The 27,079-nt window shown below is 38.2% G+C and overlaps 1 protein-coding gene across 2 annotated transcripts in view; it reads right to left on the bottom strand.

The window, feature by feature from the left end:
* Window positions 1-27,079, bottom strand: part of EFNA5 (ephrin A5) — a 214,282-nt gene that overhangs the window by 39,966 nt on the left and 147,237 nt on the right. The gene's annotated exons all lie outside the window — the stretch shown is intronic.

The following is a 27,079-nucleotide window of genomic DNA, read 5'->3' as shown; positions in this document are numbered from 1 at the left end:
TTTCTCTGAATCACACAGTAGTCACCCCTGCGTTGAAAGCTGATTTGACTGCGAGTACTTATAGTTACAATACAAAAAGGTTACTCTTTCATCAACATGCAACAGTTTGTCAAGAAAAGAAAAGGCTATGTTGCTTTTAAAAGAGAATTGAAAAGCACTGTTTCTCCTTTGCCAAAAGTACACACTGAAGATGTTGCTCTGCTCAGATAAAAGGATTCGGGATACAAATTATCAGCACTCAGCCTAATGTGACAGACCTGAATGAGTGCCAGCTGAGAAATGCAGTGCAAGGCATCAGGCCAGATGCATTTTATTATTGCTGTTATTATTACTGACAACTCCTTAGAGACGTGGGATTCTTGTTTGTTGAGGGTGGGAAGGATTTCCTTGTTTCTCGCCTGTATGTTTTGCTTACATTACTTTTCTAATGCCTGCCATAGTGTCTAGAAGAAACTATGGGGACAAATTCACTGCCTATATCGGAATTTATACCATGACAGATTTAACAATTCCATTAACCAGGTCTGTGAGTTCATTAAACTCCCTGGGGCAGCTAAAGAAACCAACCACTGACCTACTCCACTTTAGGCTGACTGGGCTACTTTTAGCTTCTCTCTTTCACAGCTGCAGTTGTCAAGTGTACCACAGAGCAATAAAAAGGCCATGACAGATTTAACTATAATACTTCTTTTTAGCTGAAGGGCATATTTTAAATACCTGATGGGCTTGAAATCTGCCATCTGGATCCTTCTATCTAATTTTCAGAGGAAAGGCAATGATTTGCTGGCCCTCCAAGGATAAATTCAGAGCAAACTACACCTTTTCATATCCCTACAATAATTTAACTTCAATAAAATAGCTTTTTAAAGGGGAAAAACTGAATACCCATCAAAGAATGATAGATATGTATAATTTCTGCCAGTGCACAGCCTCACAGTTTTACTACGTAACATGGAAAAACCTTTTTGAAACACACTTCTTCCAGGAGAATTTACATTTATCAAAATTGTTGGTCAAGATACATATTTTTGTAATCCGGTGCTTTCAAAATCTGTAGCTTGAACAGATAACGTCTTAACACATTTGCAAAAGTGTATTGTTTTCAAATTGGCATCTGTTCTCTGACTCAGTTAACAGTATGCTTTTCTTACAGGTAATGAAAAAGAGTGTAAGATACAAATAGAAAAGACACATTCAGACAATAGTATCCCTATTTAGTTTTTCAATTACAGTTTTAGTAAGTAAAAATTGATACTTACTTTTATATAAGTGTGTTTGTGTGTGGAGAATTTGGTTTTTTGTGTTTTTTTTAAATGTAATAAACAATGTAATAATGTAATAAACAATTCAGTTTTCTCAAGGGATTCTCAAGGTTACCTCTATCATCAGCCTGTGCCTTCACCATAATGCCCAATTACAGTCATGTGATAAAAACAATATGCTTCCAGATTTACACTTATGTAATACATTCAAGATCACACTGACCCTTTCTACCAGACTTTTACAACACAAATAACCTTATGTGAACTGCTTTTTTACATTATTTAAAAAGTCAACCGAGAGCAATAGGAACTTCTGATGTTCAACTCATTCGCCTCTTTAATACATTGCAATGAGATGGATCATACTTCCAGAAGCAGCTAATTCTCTCCTTTAACCAAAAGGAGAGTCTAGAGAGACAGTTTCCAGACATTGTCTGTACTGTAAATAGCTGAATTTGAAGGGAAGAATACAATTGCATAGCCCATTATAGTGGAGATGATAAGTACAAGGAGACAGACAGCTAAATGTGTGATCACACCTTAATTCCAATTTAGTAATGAAATCAAACTTGTAATCTGCACCAGTGATTTTCTTTTTCTGCAGAAAAAGAAAAATCAAACCTCATCTGACTCCCTTTTGGCAAAGTTTACAGCTGCATTCTTGTTAAAGAAACAAAACTACAATGTAACCATACTCTCTGATCACTGGTATTTAAGTAGATTCCTTCTTATTTGTTCTTTCCTTAGTGTTGAAACAGTAGTCTTCATTCATTGCAGCACACCCAAGACTCTGAAGTGCTGCCTGCAAAGCAGGTCTGAGTTCTATGAAGCACACAACCAAATCCTTTTTATCCTACTACCTTTTCCTCCCTGTTTCCCCAACAGTTCTATTCATCGATCACCTGCCATAGGTAGGAAGAGTTTACATTTACAAGTCTAAAAAGGGAAGGAATTGTGCATATTTAAAGTGACCTAAACAGGCCTTTAGCCAATATTGTTGGCAAAGGAGTGAACCTCCTCCAGGGAAAATACGTACCAAGGTATTTTACCAGACAGCTCTGAGTGAAGTCTCTTTACTCCAGGTTCTTAACCAACTATGAATCAGAGAGCAGGTATATATTTCCTGTCTTGCAATATCCTAAAGAAGTTATCAGGTATGCTAAAGAGATACAGAACTAATTTTATGTTTCCAAAAGCGGCTACAACATCTCCAGTGCTTCTGCCAGTTACAAGCAGCATGTTGTATTTACCTCCTCTAAGAGGAAAGGTAAAATCTTCTAATCAGAACTGGAAAGGAACGGATGGCCACAAGTAACTCACAAAAAAAAAAAAATTCATCCGCTCAGTCCTCAGAGCTAAAAAGGAAGCACTTCACAAACACACTTCCAAGAATTTAAAACCACTTTTGACAGTTAATACTTACACACTTAATACATATAAGCTGAAAACCTCTTACTTCATAGAGTAATTTCAAGTATTAGAGTGAAACAAATGTTCCATTTCAAATTAAAGCACTAACCAACATTTAGACATCAACGTATACTTAGGAGTGAAACATCTAAAGGGAAGATGGAGTCCACTAACAGACATATTTGCAGATACATCAGGGATAACAGACGTCCTGCCCCTTTTTCCAGTCCCATTCCAAACAGAAAACTTGCTAGTATGTTACTACTATACTTTCTCTTTTCCCAATTAGGTCTTCATCCTGTTCTGGAAGGTCCTCACCCAGACTCCCACACCTTATGGAACCACGTAGTTAACAGGATCTTTAATCTAGGAAGAAACCAGCTCTATCTAGATTTTGCGTAACAGAACATGGTGTTGTGGTAGAAACCAACCAAAAATGCTTCTCGAAAAATCTGACAGAATCAACACACCTTTTTATATAAATGCAAATAATGTAATTTGTCTCCATGCATTTTAGCTTACACACAGCAAAACACTGCTATTCTTCAAACATAATTAATAACCTTTGGTTTTTGTCAGGTGACATTCAGAGAGTATCGTGGGAAGTTGCATACTACAAAGCTAGTTATTAGGCAGTAGTGTTATAAAAGCCATTTTGAAGACAGAGACAGATAGCTAAGTAGTTTCTACACATAAATATATCCATAACCAACAAACATCAGCTTGCTACACAAAACTTGAGCACCACTTCCAGCAAAGCCTGTCAGAGAAATATTTCTGTGCTAAAGTGCCACTGATAAAACATCCAGGTATTCAGGATGCAGAGAGAGAATTTCATGACTATTTTAACCACAGCAAAATAAGACTAGCAAAACATTTTGTAAATAATGTATTCTGTTTATCCATTAACAAAGGGAAAAAACATGATCTGTGTGCATGCTTCTCTTAATAATTTTAATTCTGAAGCCTAAGTGACTCATTGTGAACTTAACTTTGCTGGTCACTGAAAAAAGTGACAATTTATTTAAACCGATATTTAAAACACAATAACAGTTTTGTTCGGTTTCTCTCTAGCTTTCTCTCCTGGAATAAACTACTACCTACAAAAATCCAGTTTAAGAACAGTACAAATAACACAAATTGTTCATTTAGATAGATAAGAAATTTCAATAGCTTCTGTTTGTTGCTTCCCCTACAAATCCTATTAGTTATATTCTATTGGCCCTCCTGTAAAAATCAACGCAACAGATGTTCTACTTCAAGATAAAGGTATTGGAAAATTTGCCTTTTACTCTATTAACCTTTCGTTATTTGGAATCTGTTCCGACATGAACATGAAGCATGGCTTCACTGTGAACCGGAAAAGACTCCAAATAACTGCTCTGACAACAAATTATGAAATTCTGGTATTAAGTGATCAGCTGCAAATGGCCCCTATTCTGATGTCTGGAGCTGCCCAGCCTGTTAACACCAACATGCAGAGAATACTGCCACTGCCAAATGTCTCGCCTCCTCACCTTTTTCTCAAATGATAACCTGAAATGTAAAACAGTATCAACAAATTCACCCAACTGATTTCTTCTTGAGATAAATACAAACTAAAGTTACTCACAGCTCTTCAGATCAGCACAGCAAAACATTACTTGTTCTGTTTCCTAAGGAAAAAAGGCTTCTGTGAGCAGCACATGCATACCCCTACGAATGCTGGTCACTCAACTCCTCCTTTTTTTTACTTTCATGGAGGCTAAGCCACTTTCTAATTAAATTTAATGGAGACAGTGAGGTTTCAGAGAAAAGGCCATTCCTACAAATACCATGAAAAAAGCAGGCCAGGTGAGAAGATCCCATAGGTATCCAAACAAAGGCTGAATCTCCAGTAGCTTAAATGTCATTAGACAACAGAAACACCTCTTACAAATGCTCCAGGCAAAGGAAAAGCTTGAACTGGAAAAATAAAGAAATAGATTGAAAATTTTTTTGTCAACTGGTTAGGAAACTGTTTGCTTAAATTATTATTAACAGAGAGATGAGTACTGGTAGTTATTTGCACACAGAATACACAAACCCCAAGCATTTTCTGGAAACTGTTCACATCATTTAAAAGGACAACATTTTAGTTGCTCTCAGGATGTCGTGATGTAGTTATTCACCATTCCATGGCACTGAGCTTGCCCATAGCTTTTATCTGTTTTTAGATGGCAACTGCAGTGCATTATCACTATTCCAAGCTCTACTCACATGCTGTGACTGGAACACAGCAGCATAACTTGTGCCTTGTTATTCTTTTACACGCTTCAAGTCCCCTCATTTCAACCAACTTAACAGCTTTAAGTGTGATGGGGGATATCTTGTGGTTGTTAATTATCTGAGGGATTGTGGGATTATGTGTACCATTTTACTGCAGACAATTTTAAACATGCTATTTCTGTGCTATGTAAAAATAACCTCTTTAATGCCTTTCTGTTCTTTTTAGTGGCTTTTGTCACAGTGTTTCATAAACTCTGTTCCCACAGCTCTGCTGACATCAACAATGATTCTGATGCACAACAATGAAGCAATCAAAGAGCTATTTTAATTTTGGGCCTATTCAAACCAAAAGAAAATTCAACATTTTCCAGATGCTAGGAGAAGTGTGTTTGCTAACAGTAGCAAGCCATTGACATTTTAGATCTCTAGCAGGATATTGCTACCCTGAGCAAGCAAACAAAAAACCCTCTAATAAAAAGAAGCAGTCCATGACCTTTCAGTCCTCAGGTTACAGTTTCACAAGTTAGAACAAGTTCAAGACACCATGAGAAAACACCATGTAGGATGCAAAATCAAGGCTGTTGTTCAATAAAACAGTATGCAAAATTATGCCTAGAAAAGACTGCAAGCTAAATACACAATGCAGAAAGAAACTTACTCTCTTGTCATTAAATCATCTATTCAATTAGCATTTATTGGAGTAATTAAATACTGGGAAAGGATGCCAGGTTAATTGTTAGATTATGATAATTACACAGCTTTGCTGTGCTACAGCTGATCAAAATAACACATGGTCACATGCACTTGGCTAAAGCTCCTCGGCAATCATCTGGCTTCCATGGGAAACTTATTACTATATTAAGGCCCCTTATTACTAGTTCATTATCAATCAGGCAGAGAAACTTATTATTTGCACCCTTCTTTCTATTCTCCCATCCACTCTGCTGGAACAAGCCTCCCAAAATGTTGAGCCCAGGTCTCTGCCTTCATCTGGCTCCCTTCCATCATAATTACACAGCTGAGCAGAATCAGGCCTCTGCACTTGAGAGAGTTCATGAGACTTCACATTACTGTTTCACAACTGGTTCCATCTATCACATTTCTTGAAAGAGACAAGTGATCTCCCCGCATTTCACTTCATAGGTATCTATGGAAGATCCACCTTCCCCTTTTAATCTGGTTATGTTCCTCTCATCTGGGAGATTTTTCACATTATTTGGATGAGTCCAAAAGCAAAAATCAGAATGAAGGGAGCTGCATTAAGATGGACTTCATGAGAAAAAGCATCATGTTTACGTGGCTTGTCTCTCTACAGTATCTCCTGCCTTTATCAGTACAAGTGAGACATTGTTCCTTCCTGACGTTAGGCTGGGGTTTTTTCTTGCTAAAGAACAGGGTTCTCTTCAGCTAACATTGTACCTGGCACTTCATGCTGCCTATTTAATGGAGAAACAAATGATTTACTATCGGGACTAGAACACAGTTAAAAACATGAAACACAGCAGCTTGCCCTAGCATTCAGGTTTTTAAAGAAAACAACTTGTTCTGAGTAACTCAGAAGAGTCACAGAATGTTCAGCCAGAACTAAAGAAATACTACCAAAAAAATACTAAATTCAATAAAACTACTTTTATTCTGTGCTGATTAAAAACCTAGACCTTTTGAAATGTCAGAAGCACCTACTTCCACATCAGCAACTGATCTGGAATCTTCTTAGATAAGGCAGGCCAAGGTTTACAACACTGGTAAAATAACTGATTGAGCTTCACTTTCTCAAACTTCATTTTTCACTCACTGTTGAAGTTTGTGGCTATAATGCAAGTGACCACTTACCAACTTTTAATTCTCTTGACTTCCAGAACCAAGAAACCTCCTCAAAACCAACATGATAAAAGTCTTTAGGCTTCTGGATGGAAAAAATATTTCAATTTTCTATTATTTTTTTTCCATTTAATAAGGCCTGATTGTTGAAAATTTCCTAAAGTGCCTTAGTTGAAACATGTTGTTTGCAAAACAAAGAAAGCCTACATCCAGCAGCCTTCTATTAGAATCATGGCAAAAAAAGACTGCAAAACACAGGAGGAAAGGAGTAGGTTTTAATGAGAAAGGGAAATGTTCTATTTAAAATGTCAAAGTGCTTTGAAAGACGTATCTTGTGTTAATTCCATTAACCTGACAGACCTGAAATACCTTTTTTTCTGGTTCTGTTGGTTAACAAAAATTTCAGTGGCATCATAGCAGTTAACAGTCACAATTAATTTAAAGCAGAGACACGTATTTATTTTCATGATTTAAGGGCTTTTAAAGAAATAAATTCTACAGAAATGTATTTACTCCACTTATGGTTAATAATTTCCCTTTACACTCATAACTATGTTTGTAGAGTTGGGTCCCATATTGACTTTTTATAGTTATCACTGCAAAAAGATATATGTTCAGTGATAATGCAACATTAAAAAACAGAAACTAATTGCTCTTCCATGAGTAAGTATGAGGAAGAGAATTAACAAATCAACATTTATTTCCTACCTATAAATCTGAGTACTTCAGAGATTCTCAAGTACTGCAGCAGCCTCACTGTTGCCTTCACTGCGGCGTAGCGACCTGGTTCAGGAATGGCACGGCGACCAACCCCAGGCCACTCGGGCCATTAGCTCACAGACACCAATGTGGTGGACGGCAAATGGCCTTTATTAGCGGGTTGCACAGGGTTATATAACTTGGGTTACTGCGTCACTTCCTTCTGCTTGCGTCATAAACTGGGTGTTGCTGGTTAACTAGGGGGGTGGGTTAACCAACTCTAACTGTTGAGGGAGGGGTGCTGTCTGCCTGGAAAACGTGATATCTTCTGATTGCCCTTCCCTAATCACCCACATTTCCCCCCGCCTCATGATTAATTAAAACAAATGTACAAAACATAAACGCTATAAAAAATGCAAAGGTTGTTAAAACTAACATAATAAAATGTAAAAAGTGATATAACATGTTAGTAATAGGCGCACTTCAAAGCAATTGTTGGCGGTCAACAAGCAAAATGTTAACTTTTTCTAAATGGCTCTTAACAAACAACACTAACTTGTTTAAAATGCAAGGCCCAAAAATCAACGTCAGGCGTATCATCGTAAGAGGGCCTGTTAAGGTGGAAACAAGGGTGGTCAGCCATGGAAACTGGTTGAACCATGACTCAAACCATCCTTGTTGGGCTTCTCTTTCTCTTTTTCTCTGGGCTAGTCTTTCTCTTAGCTTGGTCATTGAGTCTCACACGACTCCGATATGGTCTGCATAAAAACAGCATTCTTCTTTCAAGGCGGCACACAGGCCTCCTTGTTGCATGAGCAAGAGGTCTAGTCCTCGCCTGTTCTGCAGGACAATCTCCAAAAGTGAGGAGACAGATTTCTCTAGACAGGAGATGGATTTCTCAGTTCTTTGTAAGTCTTCGTCAATGGTCATTTGCAGCTGAGAAAGTCCTTGGTGTTGGGTTATGAGGGCTGAAACACCTGTGGCTGCACTGGTAGCTCCTAGGCCGAGGAGCATTGCAATGGTTATGCTTATTATTACTTCCCTTCTGTGGAGCCCGGTGGGCTCTTCTAAAAAGGGATACACTTCTCCTTCTTGGTGATACAGGACTCTAGGAACAACTAAAACTTGGACATAAAAGTCAACAGAGTTATTAAATTTATCAAGGCGTACAGAGGGGCTTACTCCAGATTGTTGGCAGACCCACATCCCTGGCACAGATGGGATCGCCCACCTATAGGAATTTCCATTAGGCTTGATAAATTCAGTGCAGATACTGCCCATCTGCTTTGCTAAGGTTGCACTGCCAAAGCACTTGCCTCGGCCTGTGACTTGACTCAGAGTAATTCCTCTGTCCGCGATTGTTTTAACAATTGCTTGTACATCCCTAGGATTTACTGGTGAGTAAGTCCTCTGGTTTCCGCCTTGCCCTCCTACTCGGACCGGAAACGCCTGTGTGGCTGATGGGGCTCAGTCGGCGCATGCTATTTTTATTTTTCTCCAGTCCGTAAGCAGAGTTTGCTCCTTTTCTAACTTCCCCATGACCCAAGCAGAAGCGTTGTGGTTACTGATTTTGTGTACTCTTACTTCCTCTTCGTTGGAGTCGGAGCCAGTCGGCTATGGACAACTTGTTAAGCCATTCATCCCAGCGAGAGTCTGACTAGGAGCCAGAAGTCGACTGACTGGATGCTTCCAGACTCTTTGTTGGAGCCTTTTTGTTGGGCTCCAACCCTGCCCCTCTCTTTTAGGGTTGGGCCGCTCCTTTCCCCTAGGCTGCTGCGGGAGCCTCTTGCCTTATAAGGATATGTTTTCAGGCAAGCGCTCCGATTGGCCTTAACTCCCCCTCCTGGTTCCCCCGATGTTGGGGAGGATGAAGCCAGGGAGCCCTATAAATATGATTGCTTAGATTCTGAGAATGTGAAACCTGTAAGTGAGATAGAATTGAAAGTAAGTTTTGATGTTTGAGATGTCCTAGCTACTGGGTGTCTGGGAAAACAGTTATGTGACCAGCTGAAGGTCACCTGCAGCCAGACCCAGAGCTCAAATGGAATGTCCCGTCTCACCCCACAATGTATGGTTCATCCTACACCTGTAACCCTCCCCTGAAGTATCAGGTATCTGTAACCCTATTGGCCCAAGCCCTGTTCCAGCCCACCTTAAAGACCCCTGATAAGGGGTCCCAAGGGGGCTGGATGCCCTCTTTGCCTGGCACCCTTCCTTGAGGACTTTCCTCTCTTGGAATTTCCTCTCCCTACCTCTCCCTTCCCCCACCTCCCTAGGCCTTGCCAGGAGCTGCGCCTGGCAGCTCAAAGCAAGGCCTCATATCCTTTACAATAAACTTTATCTTCTAAAACCCAGCTTCAGAGATCTCTCTTCTACATTCATCCGCACCGTCCTGGAGTCCACAGCAAAGGAGCAATTTCTACACCCCCCCCCCCCCTTTTTCTGCTTGTGCGCGTCCGCGTTCTCTAACGGACCTTCTCTGTTCCCGTCAGCCGCGTTGGCATCCCTTCCATCCCTTTGGGGTTCAGCGCAACTTCGTGGCGCATAAGGTGGAGGTCTCTCCCCGGCCGTTTCAGACTCTGATTTAATGGCAGCGCCCCTGGCTTTCTCTGCTAGCCCATCCCAGAATGATTGTGCTTGCTCTTTTCCCTCAGTAGGTGGGTCTGGGCTCAAGGGCTGTAGAGAGGGTCCCTGCTCCTGTGAGTCTTCGCACTTGGCAGGACTGCTCTCATTTATAGTCTGCGTGTTCACCCCGACTCCCAGCCGGGGAATGGCCAGCAAACAGTTTTCTGCAGCTTTCCAAGTCTCTTGCTCTTGCAGAACCTTTTGCAAAGCCTGTACAACTTTTCCCCATGATTTAAGATTCTTCCCTGAACTGGAGGACATTGTTTCCTCCTTACTACATTTATCCCATATTTCTGGGTGGAGTATATCCAATGGTCAGTCAATGACCCCAATTTGCAAAAGTCTCGACACAGCAAGAGTAAAGTCTTTTGGTTTATAATCAATACCCCATTGCTTATGAATCTGAGATACGACCTTTGCGAGAGCTTCCAGCCTCCTCGCTGGTCCAGGAGCGTCCTCCCCGCCAAGCTGGTCCAGCCGCTTCGGCCACCGTTCACCCGTCCAGGCGATTCCTGTGTCCCGGATGTTGTTCCCGGGTTTCGGCACCACTTGTTGCCTTCACTGCGGCGTAGCGACCTGGTTCAGGAATGGCACGGCGACCAACCCCAGGCCACTCGGGCCATTAGCTCACAGACACCAATGTGGTGGACGGCAAATGGCCTTTATTAGCGGGTTGCACAGGGTTATATAATTTGGATTACTGCGTCACTTCCTTCTGCTTGCGTCATAAACTGGGTGTTGCTGGTTAACTAGGGGGGTGGGTTAACCAACTCTAACTGTTGAGGGTGCTGTCTTCCGATTGCCTATCCCTAATCACCGACACCTCACCCACTTAACTTTACATCATTCTGCATCTTCTAACTGAAGAGCTGGACATTATTCATGAGGTTTATTAAAACTGTTTCCTCAGACTTTGCTGTTGTAAAATTCCTTCAAAGCTGGCACACATGACTTTCACCTCATCTCATAAGATTTTCTCTTTTGCTGCAACTTGTGAAAAACTCATTGCATCTGGGGACAAGAAGCCATGGTTTTGATGGTAAGGGTTATAATGGGGTGCAACATCACAGCACTGTTCTCAATGAGGTCAAACTCTCATTTCCCAGCTGTCCCAACTCTGATATCTTTAAACCCCCTGCCTATGGTCTCTGTCTGAGTATTTATTTTCCATTGCTCTGGGCATTTAACTTGCAAAAATGATGAAGAGAGAAGGCAGGCAAAGGTAAAAGAAGAGCTACTGTTCTGTCAAATGCATCACCCAGATTTACAGGGCAAACTTCAGTGCTGAAGCCTAGTAACATTAGCTGAAAGGTACCATACCCAAGAAGAGACTAAAGGCAGCCTGAGTGTTTGGAGCCTCTAACCATACTTTGAATCCAAAATAGCTGGCTTGAAGCCAATTTTCGTTAAATTGATTTATGGACACAAGCTCATGACTTGTGATCACTTAAGTCATACTGTGCAGTTCACCAGCAACATTTATCCCACTTTATCTGAGGCGGAATGAAGAGATCTGGTAATTACTACTCACATATTTTTAAATGTGGTCATCAATGTCCTGCACACATGACTCTACATTTGTCTTCTTTAGGCACTAACAACATACAAGATGTCAGCTTCATCTTTTATTCCACGATTTTGCTTGAAAATACAAAACCTATCTCAGCCACTTCTTGCCTATAACAGAAAAATGGCAGTTTGCTGATTCATTTGTTTACATACCTTTCTTAAAAAAGCAAACAAATTTTATCTGAGCTCTGCTGTGCTGACACATACTCTACTGTCAGTCACATTTGGGAGAAAATAATATTTTAAGAGTTTACACTCTTAAAAAACAAAATAAAATTAATAAAATAAAAACCTACAGGTAGGAATACTACTGAAGTGTCGGAACTGGACTCTGGCAACACATGTTGACCATGTGTCTAACCCAGAAGACAGAGTCTATCAGGCTTGATGGAATGTGATTCTGTGAGTGGTAGTTGCTAACCTTGCCTGAGGCATATGCTGACATCTGCTAATGGATATGGAGAACAATTCCCTATCTGCAGAAAGGTCTTGCTTCTCACACCCACAAAATGAAAGAAAAGAACATTTGCCCAACAAGAATGTTGACCTGCACACTGAATAATTGAGATAAACAGCAGTCTGCTTCTACAAGGAAGTGTATGTACTGCAAGTCAGCTTCACAAATTTTCTTTCTCACTAATATATAAAAAGCAGAGTGATGCTTAACTTGTATAAACTGAAATCTCCATCTCTCACATACTCCCAGGAAAAAAAAAAAAAAAAAAAAAAAAAAAAAAAAAAAAAAAAAAAAAAAAAAAAAAAAAAAAAAGAACCAAAACACTGTGTCAATTTCTACCAGTCAATATATTAGGGCAGCATTTGAGAAGAAACATACATTTTGATAAAACTGCTTGTCTGTTGCAAATACCTGTGCTTGCCATGTTACAGAAATGCTTTTCTCTGACATTAAGTTGTAGCTTTTTATTATTAATCTTGCAATCAGTATTTTAAAATTAATTTTAAAATATTTTGTGATCAAATTATAATTTGGCAACTCAGACACCCTAGTAACTTGTAACTTGTAAAATCTACAATTTAATTTCCCAATATGCAAGAGTGTAAAATGAAACTAAAACTTTAGTTGGTGGGTTTTTAATGTTTATGTTTATATGTATTTTTATGTTTAATAAACTGTACATTTTAACATGCTCTAGTCATAATCCCCATCCTTCTAAAGCTAAAGTGAATGAATCCAGATATAATATAAAATAGCATGAGCAAAATATAGAGGAGAAAAAAGCCCCCAAAACTTCACAGACTTCCACAGACCCAGGAACATAAGAAATTTCAGTATGGAACAACAGCTTGCTATTAACATGAATGAACTATACATTCAAATACATTATCAAAAGTAATTTGAACTAACTAACATAAAACTCAAGTTAGAATAGCTAACGAGTACATACATTTATTAGCAGACAATTTGGTATCCAGAAAGTGGGCTTCCATCAGTGAACTTTTTTTTGCTGTATAATTGTCTTGTGTCTATTTAAGAGACCCATAGGAAAAATATATTCTTTCCTGACATGGAAATGGCATTTTAGAGGAAGTTCTACAGAGAAATACAGTAATTTAAACCTTTTTCCTTTTACCCTTCTGTATTAGTCTCTCCCTTATGCTGGGCAAACTAGCAAAGGGACAACTGGAGTTTCAAATTACACCCTGCAGAAGCACTGAGTAGTACAACTATTATTAATGCTGGAATTATTTTTCTTTTCATTCCTATAATTTCTTCTAAACACAGCATACGGATGATAGAATTTTCCATTATCCTTGATCCTTGATACATACTGACTCTGAACAATAGGACATAAAACAAATTTTCACCTAGAGATATTTATCTTTGTGTATCATCTGGACAAGATAGGTCCTGATCTAAATCAGCTTCTCGATTCACAAATATGATCGGAATAGCTTTGCACTATCAATGCCACCTGGTCTTTAAAAACGCCCAAGAAATTACAAAGATTATGATCTGATATGCAAACTTTTTTTTTTTTTTTTTTTAAACAGAAAAAGACTGACAAACCATGGAATTCAAGAATTCAATGCAGACTTCACATTATTCCTACCATCCCTTTTCAAATCATGAAGCTCTCATAACATGGTTCCTATTATGGAGTTTTGGAATTCTTATTCTTTCAAGAGTGACAGAAACAGTCTTTCAATATGTATGAGTAAAGAGTGAGTTGATAAAATGTGCAAAACCTGCTCATTTACTTTTTTATATATGTGTAAGTTGCTAATAAAGGAGAAAAAAGAAAAAAATGCACTAGTCTCAGATCAATCAGACATTTCAGAGAGGTAAAACTGAAGCTATTTTCCTAATTTCCCTGTTGCATTTTTCTTAAAACTGTTTCCAAATTAATCTTAAGTGAATTCTAATCTTCAATCTGTAGTGAAATCACCTCATTTACACCTGAATTATGATCTTGCCTGCCTGAAATATTGTAACTATTTTTCAAAGCACAGACAGGATTAGGATAAAAAGCAGAGAGTATCACAGAAAAATTAAACTAAAGGTTTCTTTTCCTGCAGTCTCCTTTGTCCTATTTACTATAAAGGCACCAGACAGCAGGTGTGAAGAAGGGAGTGCACAGGTATGGCAAAACCCATTCCTGTCTACTGGGAACATTTACATTCTTCCTTAGATGTTAAAAATTAATTACTGAGCATACAAACTATTTCTTCCTTTCTTACTCTGAAATACTAGTTCAGTATTAAAGAAACATAACAAGCCCTAAAACTCAAGAATTAACTGTTAATATCTCGATCTGATAGCTGGGACATAAACACATCAATGTGAAAAGCTAAACAGCAGTCATATTGGGCCAGAGAAACTCACATCAAGACCAACAAAGCTCGCCTGACACTGGCCAACAGAAGGTATCAAGACTATAATTAAATAAGTCATGTGTCCTTAGCATAGTCTCACAATAGTAATCTTTTGCATAGTCAGAGGTTTGGACTCTTCGTGCTTAACAAGAATGATGGGGTTTTTTTCCATCAGTTGGTCTGGTTATCTTGGAGATCAGTAAACTACAATCTGTGAATACTTGAGTGGTACAGTTTGGTTGCCAAACAAAAATGTATCTGCTCCTGTGCATTTCTGGGCCTGAGACCTGACAATTTCTATCAGACATTCAAATTGTACCATAATTTTCATAGTAAAGAAAGTAATCTATAATCTGTGACGGTGCACTTTTGAAGAGCAATTGACAGTCATTGCTCAAATTATCAACATTTGAACATTTTCACCTTTGCTACCTGCAACAGAGGCAAGAGTTCTCCTCCTGAACCCCTCAGAGACAAAGTTCCTTTTGAAGAGAAATTTACTCATTAGAGAAAATGCAAATCTTGTTTTCCGTTATCCCAAACCATCCAGATCACAATTTTAATCAAAATAAACAGCTTATGCAAAATAATATATTAAAATTTCTGTTCAAATGCATCTCACCACTTCTCCAGGGAGTCTTCCATGTAAAAAAAAAAAAAAATCCTAGACAAAATGAAGTAGATTTCTACTGTCTGCAATATAAGTAGTTAAGGATTGACTGAAATAGAATTCAGACCTCAAGATTTGTCCTTTCTTCTTGTACATTCTGACTCACAACAAAAAAGTACAACTGAAAAATACTGTACCACATTTCAAATACATCTTAGACTTTTATATTGTCCAACTTATCCAACCTGTCCTTTTAAGGATCCACACTTCATAATCCATTCCTTTAGAAACACTCTTCTTTTGTTCAAGCTTTCTCTTTAAAGTTGCTGAGAGGTCATCTATACCCAAAGATGCATTGCAGGAATGTTTACCATGAAGCAAACATAATCAAACTTGGTTTACACGTGCTTTTTCCACCACACAGCAAGAAAGAGGTGTAGGGAACCCCAATTTGTTCCCTCAGATTAAAAAATATTCTAAATTATTCCTTCCACAATCCCAGGAGCCAAAGGCAATTGAAACCTTTGGAGTTCAGCAAATTTGCAAACAACATGCTGCAGATGGGGGTGATTTGCTTTTGTTTCCTAACTTTTCCCTTCCTAGATTAAGTGGGGGGGAAAAGAATATTAATTATTTTGTATTTTGCATTTTGTATTGCATTTTGTATGTTAAAGATGTCACATGAAATAAAGTCACTATTTTGAATACATTATAAATAAGTTTTAATTTATTAAGACTCTAACTCAGGTGTCCTAATGCATCTATCTGCATTAGCTTTTACATCAAAGAAACAAAGCAGCCTGAGCCTTTGAAAACCTTTTAAAAAAGGTTAACTGTTCCTTGAACTACAAAAGGAAATAAGCCAACAAAAAAAAATTACTGCCTTTTGGTAAACTACTGTACTGTTTTTGATGAGTTGTTTAAACAAGTTATTTAATAGGTTTTTTTGCTGTTTCATTTGAGTCATTTTGTCTTTGCTTATAAACCAGTTCTGTTAATGATCAAGTATTCTGAGCTTTTTACTGCATTTTCCCCCTTACTCACATCTTGCCATTTTTTAACTGGCATTTGAATGCCCTTAAATATATGCTAAGAGATATTTTGTTAGGTTACAAAATGGTCTAAGTAATAACACATTAAAATTTATTCTTCATTTAAATGATGGCTATGACTGATGTAAAAAAATACATGCTGACACAGTAACTCCAAAGTTCGTAACAGGCTACAGACTACTATTAAGGCCCTCTACTCTAATAAGCAGCTCTGTTCAAGACAGCAATTAAGCTGATGCTTTAGAATTAAGCACAAATAAAGCCAAAGGATTTAGGTAAATGGTTAAATACTTTCCTGAAATGAGGCCTAACTGCACAAAAGGCACTCACTCAACTAAACAGTGAATCTGCAGGAATTAAATGTAAAATTATTCATTACTGTGCTGATATCAGAGGAAAACTACCCCAGCCAAAAAAGAATGTGTGAACACAGCATTTTATGATATGAAACATGATAATGAAGAACTTCATACTGAGAATCACTTATTACCAATAATATTACAGTAATTCCTTTCATTTAATTACTCTAGCTCCAGGAAACTGAACTATAGGTATCTTAGTGGTCAATACTTGCTCTTAATCGACAGAGGGAAAGGGTTAAAAAGCTTTTACTTTAATGAATGGGTACACTTTATAGCACCAAAAAAAAAAAAAAAAAAAGTTCTTAGTGAGATTAACATTTTAAATATGGTTCCATTAGAAGGTCATGACATTACCACCACTATCTCAACATTAAGTGAGACAACAAACGACCTGAGACTTTATCGGTATCATTGATCTTTACCAGTAATCTGAATGTAGGTGGCAGCACTTTATTCCTGTGTGTTCAAACATTAAAGCTTAATTCACTTCAGCCATATAATTTTCTCACTTTTATGCACTGAGACAATACTCTTGATTAAATACTCAGGCAGCAAAGGACTAAAAACACTACTGGCTCCACTGGTTAGTATCAGCTGTGTATGTGTGTGCTGTGTAGAAACACAGTCTGTTCAAATGACTGCTGGTAACTCATAGGGTATGGAATATCTTCCCTCGTTAATGCACTACAAATCAGTAGATTTGTGTAAAAATTAGTTGAAACCTGTTCTTAGTTTCAAAATCAATTATTTTAAACTTTTCAACCTAAAAACACAGAGATCATTTTCCAGTGCAGCACATCAGAGATGATTTCTTAATATGTTGGGGTTGATTGGCTAAACATTGTTTTCTCCTTTCTACAGTCTTAAAATTAGATTTTTTTAATCTGCTGAATGCTGTTATTTAAATTATTCAGAATGTATAAAACTCAAGAATCTTCATTCTGCTAAAGCTAAAAAGTACAGCCACTGTTTCCAAAATTTTATTACATTTCAGTGATAGCAATTTCACTTAGCTACAAAACAGCCACTTAGTAAGCTGAGGTCTTCCATCAACAAGTACAGAAAAAAAAAAACATCTTGACATGACTAATTACTTTTAAAAATCGATTAAATATGGTGCAAAACTCCCAGACTGTCTCAAGAATGAATTCTTATTTTCATTAATAATGGAAAGAATCTGTATTCTGAAATGAAAAAAAAACCCCCACTTTTTGTTACTCCATACTATTTTTTATGCTACAGAAATATTAAGAAATTTACATTATTAGTAATAATTTAGACATCAAATAGACCACTTGGGCAGACAAACTCCAGCTAAGCGGAACAGCATCAGCTGTGCACGAAAACAATAGAGGAAAACCAGAATCAGTGACTGAAGCAGGCTGCAGGTAGAGGGAGCATATTGCCATTTACAAACACAAAGACTCACCCCATGACACCAGCAAGTTGTATATTTGATTAAATAGCTGACTGTTTAAATATATGTGTTTATGTATGGTAATAAATGATACTGATAGAAATACAGAATTATCTACACAATCACATGCATGGTAAAACCAAAATAATGTCTACAATTTCATCCTACACACTAGGAACTAAAATTCTATTTATTGCCCAGGCTGTTAAACTTTCTCTTTTGAACAACAGTTCATACCTCCCTGAATCAGAGTAATATAAATAAGCATGAACACAACCTAGCACTTCAAGGGAAGAAAAGAGGGTCTTAATGACAACAGGTGGAGAAAAACAGGTATTACTTGAATACTTACTGATAGGAATTAAGAGTGCTCAAGGCCATCTGATGCTTAGGGCCACAGGAGAAATCAACAGAGACCTAACCTAGCTAATTGTCTGCCTTGATTGTGATGGTTCTGATTAGAAGAATAATTAGCTCTCAGCAGCCCCTAGGCAAAAATGCCAACTGAGGTCTTTCTCTTTTTTTTCCTGATGATGATGCATTGCAGAATGACTGCCAGATCACATCACTAAACCACTCTTCCAAATATTAAAGAGGTTCCTATATGAACAAAACCAATGATTCCTGTTGTACTTAGCTTGAACATTCTCCTTCTGTCATGTTCAGACTGCATTAATACAGGCTAAAAAAATGCTGACCTCCAGTTTTTCTTCTATATAGAGAACCAGTCACACTTTATGACTGAAAAAGAAGAGCTGTATAATTCCAGCAATCCCAGACCAGCAAAAGGCTATCTAAGGCTTAATTAAATTATTAAGAGGTGGCTGCATATGACACACACACACACACACACACACACACAAAAAAAAAAAAACAAACCCAACCCCAAAAAAAACCAACACACCAAACCACTGAATTCTTTTTTATGTTGTTTTGAGTGATTTTATCTAAATATGTCCACCCATAATAAAACACCCACTTTCCTTTCTCTAATTGACAACAACATCTCTACCATTTTTTCAGTACATGATTTACATTCCCAGGCGCTGGGAAAACTTAAAGCCAGATATATTCAAGACAGATTTTCATACTATGTTTTCTCAATACTGCTCTCTTCTGTATTATGGGACTTTTGGTTTCCGACTACAATAATTTTTCCCTTCCATTAGTTGCTGCTGTTAAAAAAAAAAGTGAGCATTCATTTGAATGCAAAGTAATATGTATTGACAATTATATTCCCAGGGTAGTAATTTTAAGAAGCACATTTTGCCACGATTTTTGCACCCTGGTACATTAGCTGATTTTATAACTTCGAAAACAGTTAAGCGTATCACACAAAAAGAGCTTAAAAGCAAAGGAACAAAGGAGCTCAAAACAGCTTTTCATAATGATCTAGCTATAATGTACACAGAAGGAAAGCCTTAAGAGCAGCTTTCAGTGCTTCAGTTATGCAAAAGGCTCCTCCATAGCGCTGACTGAAAAAGTGGATCAAAAGCATGTCTGCAAAATTATTATCTACAGCATGATACTGGCCATTTTATAAGGAAAAGCAAAGTCTGAAACAACTGATCTTTAATGTCCTCCCTTTAAGAATGTCCACATTAATAAAATTAAATACCTCATTGACAACAAGTCTTAAATGTCTGAACAGAAAAAAAAAAAATAAATAAAATAAAATCAGCAGTCACTAAGTACATTTGACACCTGAAGGTAATTACATGTATGGGAATCCTGACAGGAGCGATTTCTCCTGTTCCCATTTTGAGCTATCTGTCTTCCGGAAAGTTCACCAAAAGAATGTGTCAAACTGTCTATTAAAAGGACAACGAAAATATGCAATAAACACATCCATATTTTAGCCTCTGACCCTTGAAAGCCAGCACATTTTTTACATTCTTTTAGTCAGGATAAACAAGAATCAGCTAGCTGTGCATATCTGTGCCCAGACCCACTCACACAGCTCACGGGTTTGGTCCGGGGAGAGATGTGCAGAACCCTTACATTTACAGCTGTCAAGTGTGCTGCCGGAAATTATTTAACCCAAGAAGAATGGGTAAATGTGTGAAAGACCTTACTGCAGGCCTAGTTTATAGATCCTGGATGTGTTAGGAGACTGTATGTCTTTGCCAAATAGGAATTTTCTAGAAATGGTAACTGTCCCCAGCTCTCAGAATTCTGCGCAAGCACCAAAAGAGAAAATAGGGGTTTTTTCCCAACCCAAACTCTCTCCAGCTGTCTCTCCTCAACACTGTAGTTGGGGGTCATTCTAGAAATAAAAACTTTTTCAGATGGCTCAGTGTGAGTTGCTTATTTCACCAAGATTTCTAATGAACTAATTTCTGATGAATGTAAACCCAACATTTGGTTCAGTTAACAGTGGCATTACAGCTCCCATAATATATGTTGACCCTGACTTACTGAAGCTGAACCTCTGGTCTTGACTCTTCAGTGTGTAGGTTTCACCTGCATAATTTTGTTTTGCTAGCAGGATTTTCAGTCCATTTTTAATGCATATATACACACCTCCTACACACTATCTTGGGATAGACATATATAATATATATTACTCCAAGTACTCTTCAGTTATGAAATCCAGAAAGCCACTCAACAATAGTGTAATTAGAACTAATAGATAATTAAATCAACTTTTGATGGCGTTTCTTTTTTCACTTATCAATTGTGTTGATGCCTGCTGGTTTACACTGATGTGACTGACACCAGAAGTCAAGGGGCATTGTCTGAGCTCGTACAAAGCCTGGCCACTGACAGTATTTGAGCCAGCCACACTGACCCAGACCTTGTTCCTCTGTTTATCACCTGGTTTCCAGTCTCCAGAGACATACTTGTGGATCTGTTATGTAAAACTGTCTGTAGTCCTCTCCTCAACTCCAAAAATTTGTCTTTGGGCTAAAGGCTTTCTCAAGCCCCCAAAAGCAGTGTGCAGTATTATGAGTGCACAGGAACACTACAGACAGTAGAAAAGCAAGCTGCTCTGAGAGCTGCCATATAGCCAAGCAAGGTTTGACTGAACAAGAAGAGCATGAAGCTGCACTACGTTCAAGGTTTGTAGCACTCAATGTCTGTTTCAGCTGAAAGACACATCCCAGACCTTCCAGTACCCATTAAGACCACAGAAAATTTAAACATTCAATGGTACAAATAGTAAAAGTCTCAGTGTAAACAAATGCTCCTATGAGTTTAACCAAACCACTGATGACCCATAAGTAATCTCATACAAGGGTCAGTGCAGTAAGGGTTTCTTTACTCACTGACTTACTGCAGTTTCAGGAAACAACTTAGGTTTTTGCATTCTAAATACCTCTTGTCAGTAAGGCTAAGATTTACACACTAATAAATGTTCAGCAGAGACAATTTGGATTAGGCTGGCTGGGTTACATCCAGTATCTACAAAGCTCTCACATTTTTGTTTACAGCCTGTCCTGATGGATTTTGCAGATCAACATCAAACATACTCATTGATAGCACAATAACTGTGCTGAGTTCTACTGATTCACTATTTGCCATGAAGGGCTGTAAGATACCACATTCCTAATCTTAGGATAAAGACAATAGTTCTACACTCTTGTCTGTTCTGGTCTAAAGCTCTGACAAATCAAGGCTGTTATTTTCCAACCAGATTACATTCTCCAGAGCAGGACTCTTTTGACTTAAACACAGCTCCCACAGCAAAAAAAGGTAAGCAACAGCAGATAACTTTTAAGGCTTCATCCCTCTAACTTGCCAGCTGGGAAAGTAAACAGAAGCCTTTTACCACGCCTACAGATTTCTCAGCAGGATCTTGAATACCCAGAGGATTGCACCTCTCTGCCACTTAGTACCTGACTAGGTATTATTCTGAGACCCATTAGGTGATGAGCACCAAGTGTCATAGTACAGTGATGAAATTGCTACCACAGGTTCCCTGTAGCCCTGAAAAAAGCTTTTTTCTCCTGCAAAAAACCCTAACTTCTGCACAATGCTGGCATAAAGAAGATGAAGTTCATCAAGGCATTTTGAGACACTGAAAAAGAAGAATGCATTAATAAATACACCAAGTTAGACCCTTCTTTGATTATCCACCTTATGGATAAGAACATGTTATGGCTGAGAACAAATAGGCAGGTAGATAGCTTCCATGAGAGAAGACAAAGCACCAAGTGTTAGAGAAGACACCTGAACAAACATGGTCCAGTGTTGGCTACATAACAAACTTCTTGTGTGCAGTCTACCTCAGGTTTTCTCTGGTAAAAACAGAAGGATATCACTGCTGTGGGATAATAACCACAGATGATTGGTACACTATGAGGATACAGAAATATCTAATTACGAAGATGAGAGGAGCAGTACAGCAAACTTTCAGATTTATCTGCTCTTCCAACAATTTCAACATTCAGGGTTTTTTTCTGCAATGCAATTTGAACAGCGGCACAGACAGTAGAGTTGCCAACATCAGGAGTACCTTCTGCCATCTAAACTTCACTCAAATCTCTCCACACAGTCATAAGATAAAGAGGCTCTCCCATAAGAGTGTTTCCTTGCTGAAGCAGTCATGACAGGCATCAGCTGGAAAGAGCTGGCTGCAGCATGTACGATGAATAAATGTGTAAACTATTGTTGTGCAAGTAACTTCTGGGCTTGAACAAGAGAAGCATTTAACTCTTATAATTTAATTAGTATTTTCTAATATTTAGATTTCCTTTTTATATGATGAAATAACTGTTTCACTTTTTGCAACTGTTTTCCCTAAAAGCATTCAATGAACTGAACACAACTTTATGGATACCTTTACTCCACCCAAGTCTAAGTTTTAATTATGATTTTCATGCAAAGAAAAACAGCTGAGAAATAGAACTGTGAAAAAATTTGATTTTCTTCCTCTCTCAGTAAAAAGTCAGGAGCAAACAGAAGTCAGCTCCTTTCACAAGAGGCAGTACTCTCCTCATACAAATGGTCACTGAGTGAGAATACAAGAAACAACAAACTAGTGTTAGACATGCATATTAGTGTGTGTACATAATACATAAAAGGAGCAATGAGAAGAGGAAACATAAATTTATGTTAACAAAGAATTAGAACTTGCTGTCACAGAGATCAGTTCCAGCTGGGCAAGGGTTCAGAGGTCAAAAGGAGTCCAAAGCATCCTCCTCCTCCTCTTTCTCCACACCTGCTTTTGCACTGTGTTTCACTCCAGAAGTGATTCCTGGGACTTACCTCTGTACTAGCTGCCTTCCTGCTTCATGGCTAGGGACCCCTCCAGAGGGCAGCAGCCCTCTCTTCCGTGTCTCTTTTCCATACCCTCTATATCCCCGACTGTGGCTTTAGCTAAATCCACATCTGCTGGGATCCAGCCAGCAGAATGGCACTGCTTGGTGCGCAGGATGAATGACAGGGGAATCCTTGCTGCTTCGCTGCACATTGTATCAGGTCTCAAGGACACGCTTACATGTCACTAGGCATACACAGCACCTGGCAGCTCTCCTAGAAACCTGGCTGGAAGAGTTTCTTCCCCCTTTAACCTATTTTATGACTGTTACTTTCTTTTGTTTTTAATAACTGCATAATGTTTTGTTTAGGCACTTTATAGGCTTGTTGCCACACTGTAAAGTCTCCAGTGTACACAGTGATGAAATGCCTCAGGGAGCTAGTTTACAGAACATGAAGTAACATCAGCTTTGTAATTTAATTCCCAGTGCATTTTGCACATTTGAGAGTTAGAAATAGAATCAAACAAAGTTTCAGAGAGCAAGTTTCATCAGGCGGTGAGGGGAAAAAAAAAAAAAGAAGGAACAGCGAAGTCCATGCCAGAGAAGAAATGCATCAGAGGTGGGTGACAACTGTCAGTGAAGGAATATACTTGAATTTGTCCTCGGTGGATACATTTATAGCATCAGGTGCCAGAGGTCAATGAGTGCACCTGTGTACCTTACAAGGCAAGTAAATGGGATAAGGAAGAAAGGAACAGTAACTGCCCTGCATCCAACAGCAGTGACAAAATTGAAGAAGGCATTCTGACATCCTTTTCTGATTGATTTTATAGCCTGATCTTTTAAGTTGCCATCTTAGTTCCAACTTGTGAAAAAATGTTCCAGAGACCATTTATGAAACAGAGCTAAAAATTAACAATGTGAAATTATCAAAGAGCATGCATTCCCTAATTCCTAAACACATATAAAATGCCAGTAACATCTAGATTTCTTTTTCTCCATATTCACTAGGCTTGTAAAAACATACTGTTCCATCATTCATGCTATAAACTGCATCTCAGCAACACAAGAAATAGATACAGCCACAGGTCTGGCAAGACTGTCTTGCCAAGTCAACGGCTTTGAATAATTACATCCAATAAGCAATTACAGCTAGGCATGGCCATTTTCTGCCAATCAGTCAAGACAGAACTTTCCTACCCTCACTTAACTTTTTCCCTATTACAAAGCAAAAGGAATGATTTATACAGAACTCAGGGTATAGCTGCTTTTTAACTTAGCACCTGCTTTGTGCTAATTGATGAGACAACGAAAAACCTGAAAGTGATCAAAGAAGGCCCCTGTCACAAAGAAAGAAGTAGGGGACTCCATCCATTTTTTGCCATGCGTTCCACTTCTGCAAGGTGGCTATTTTTGCTTATAGGAGTATGCAAACTACCACTAAGTGCAAAATGGATATAGCACAAATAGATTTGGTAACATCACATAGATATGTTGTACAAAAAATTAGGTTCTCTTGCAGCCTGTCACACAGAAAGTATATCAGTGTAACTGATTTTTTGAAAAGTTGACTGATTACTTGTTCCCGTAATCTTTGTTACCAGCTACGGCCAAGTACTTCTAAAAAGAGATTGTTCATTGGTACAAAACACTCCAGAAAAAGCAGCATATCCATCTGAGTATCTTCAGTTTTAGAATTTCTAGTTATGTAGATTCTCCATAGCTATTTTGAAACTCAGACAAATCAGGCAAGTTATTACTCAAAATTAAAATGGTAAGCAGTTGTATAATTCTGAACAATTCACAGTCTGTGCACAATGGACACCAATTTATTCTCAGTCAAGAATGTAGTCCTCATACACAGTCATGGGTAGTATTTTCCTCTGACTAGCCATTCAAGCTGTTCAGTAGAATTGGGTGACTACTGTCAACCCTCAATTACCTAGAGTAAGAGGCAAGTAAATACTATGAGTAATAGAAAAGTCTGCGTAATGTACAACTGGATATTTTACTTCAATATATTCACTTGGGTTCATAAAGTCCTGCTACATATATATTAGCACAGCTTTGTCAGCCTTACATTGGCTCCAGAAGCACTCAGCAGACACAGTATCAATCTCTCAAGTCTTACAGGCGTTAGATAAGCTTGAAGGCAGGACAAGTATCTTTTTTCTAGTTTTTAGCCCTTTGGTAGTTCATGGGTTTTAAGTACTACCTAGCTTTTCTCCCACTCCACTCCAGAAGAAAATGGTCTTTATTTAGCCTCCCTGCTCTGCAGCCTGCCGGAGATCTCCCACTGCCATGCACAGCGCACGGTCTGGCACTAGGTAACTGACTTGACTGTTACTCCCCCTTCAAAATGAGGAGATCTGCTTTCCCCTTCACCTCCTGCACCTCTCAGAGCTTCCCAAAAAGGAGGGGACACTCCAGGCCCATGCCAGCTGCTTGCGGCTATGCCTGCATCTGGGCAGTCCTACACTGACCCCTTGCTCATCATCCAGATGAAAAGCGTAATGACAATAGAATCCAGGCTGCCTTCTTCGGCAGCAGACAACAGTACCAATCAATTTGAAGCACAACAGACATTAAACAAGTACAGCAATAAGCTGATCAACTGAATTAATCAAGCTGATTTGTAAAAAAGTCGATTTAATACCTTTAAAAAACTATCCAACTTATCCAATGGCTCCTGCAATACTGTATAATGGAAAACTAAACTGATTTCTGAACTTCTCACTAAATATTTAGAGGTTTGAAAAAAGTCTAGAAATTGAGAAGGAACTTTTTGCTTCAGGCACCACAAATTCCACTGTGTCTTACATGCCATAATTTCTTAATCAACTATTTCCTGCAATTATTTCCTTTTCAAAACATTCTTTTTTAGGTTTGCCTTAATATACCTTGGGTATATCAGGTGATCAGTGAAACTAAGGTAATTGTACTTCATGTTGAAAATCTTAACCGCATACAGTTGTTTGACAAGACAAGCATTTTACGTTCACAAGCTTTTGGCTGAAGCATCAAGTCTTGCACTGAAGAATATATCAAATAAACAGAAAATAAAACATCTGCTCCACTGACAAGTTGGTGTTAGTACTGTAAATTCAACTGCAAACTTTGTTCCAAGTATGCCACCCACAATGCTGCATAAGAAACAATTTAATACAGAAACCTGTTTCCATTAATATCACTGGGAATTCTATCACTGTCTTAAACTAGATTTCAAAGCCCTCTTGCTTCTCGGCTGCAGATTTAGAAAAAAATTATTTTAAAAAAAATTCAGCACCCAAGTAGCTAGGCTTTCTCTTGTGATTTTTCTGGTGAGTCTCACATGTGCTTTTAAAAGCTCTCTTTTTTTTCAGGTTTAGATTAGCTTTTGGTCGCCTTACAAAACAGAAAAACTTCTCTTTACGACAGAAAACTTCTGTTTCTATTATGACAGCTTCAAGAAAAGGAAAACAGAAAACCAATATAACTTGAGAAGTTCAATCAAAACAGCTGAATACTTACACTGTGCCTGAAAAAACCACTGTTTTCTTAAACAAATACAAAGAAGTATTAACATTGAATTGCTTCCATTAAGGAGTGGTCTCCTATCTGAATGCTTGAGACTTAATGTTGCTTTTAACTGTATGACCTTTCTCTGAACAATCCCAAAAGCAAATTTCATAAATGGATAGAATACCTCTTAAATCACTATGTGGCAAGGAAATAGATTAAGCTAAAAATACGTTTTCTAAAAAGCATTCAGAAATAAAATCACTAGGACTTAATACTGCAGAATAAGAATGCAATATAGATATAAATCAGAACTGTAACCAATGGAATTACTAGATCTAGAGAATACTGAGAAAACTCCTGCCAGAACTGATCTACAAGTGATATAGGTGGATAGGTTTCCCCACACAACAGCTGAATATATGCTTTACATAGTTTTTATATAAATTCACAAACCCTCTCCTCATC

Source organism: Hirundo rustica, chromosome Z (genome assembly GCF_015227805.2).
Source record: "Hirundo rustica isolate bHirRus1 chromosome Z, bHirRus1.pri.v3, whole genome shotgun sequence".
Taxonomy (NCBI): domain Eukaryota; kingdom Metazoa; phylum Chordata; class Aves; order Passeriformes; family Hirundinidae; genus Hirundo; species Hirundo rustica.
Note: the sequence above shows the minus strand (reverse complement) of the source record. Positions and strands in the feature narration are given on the sequence as shown.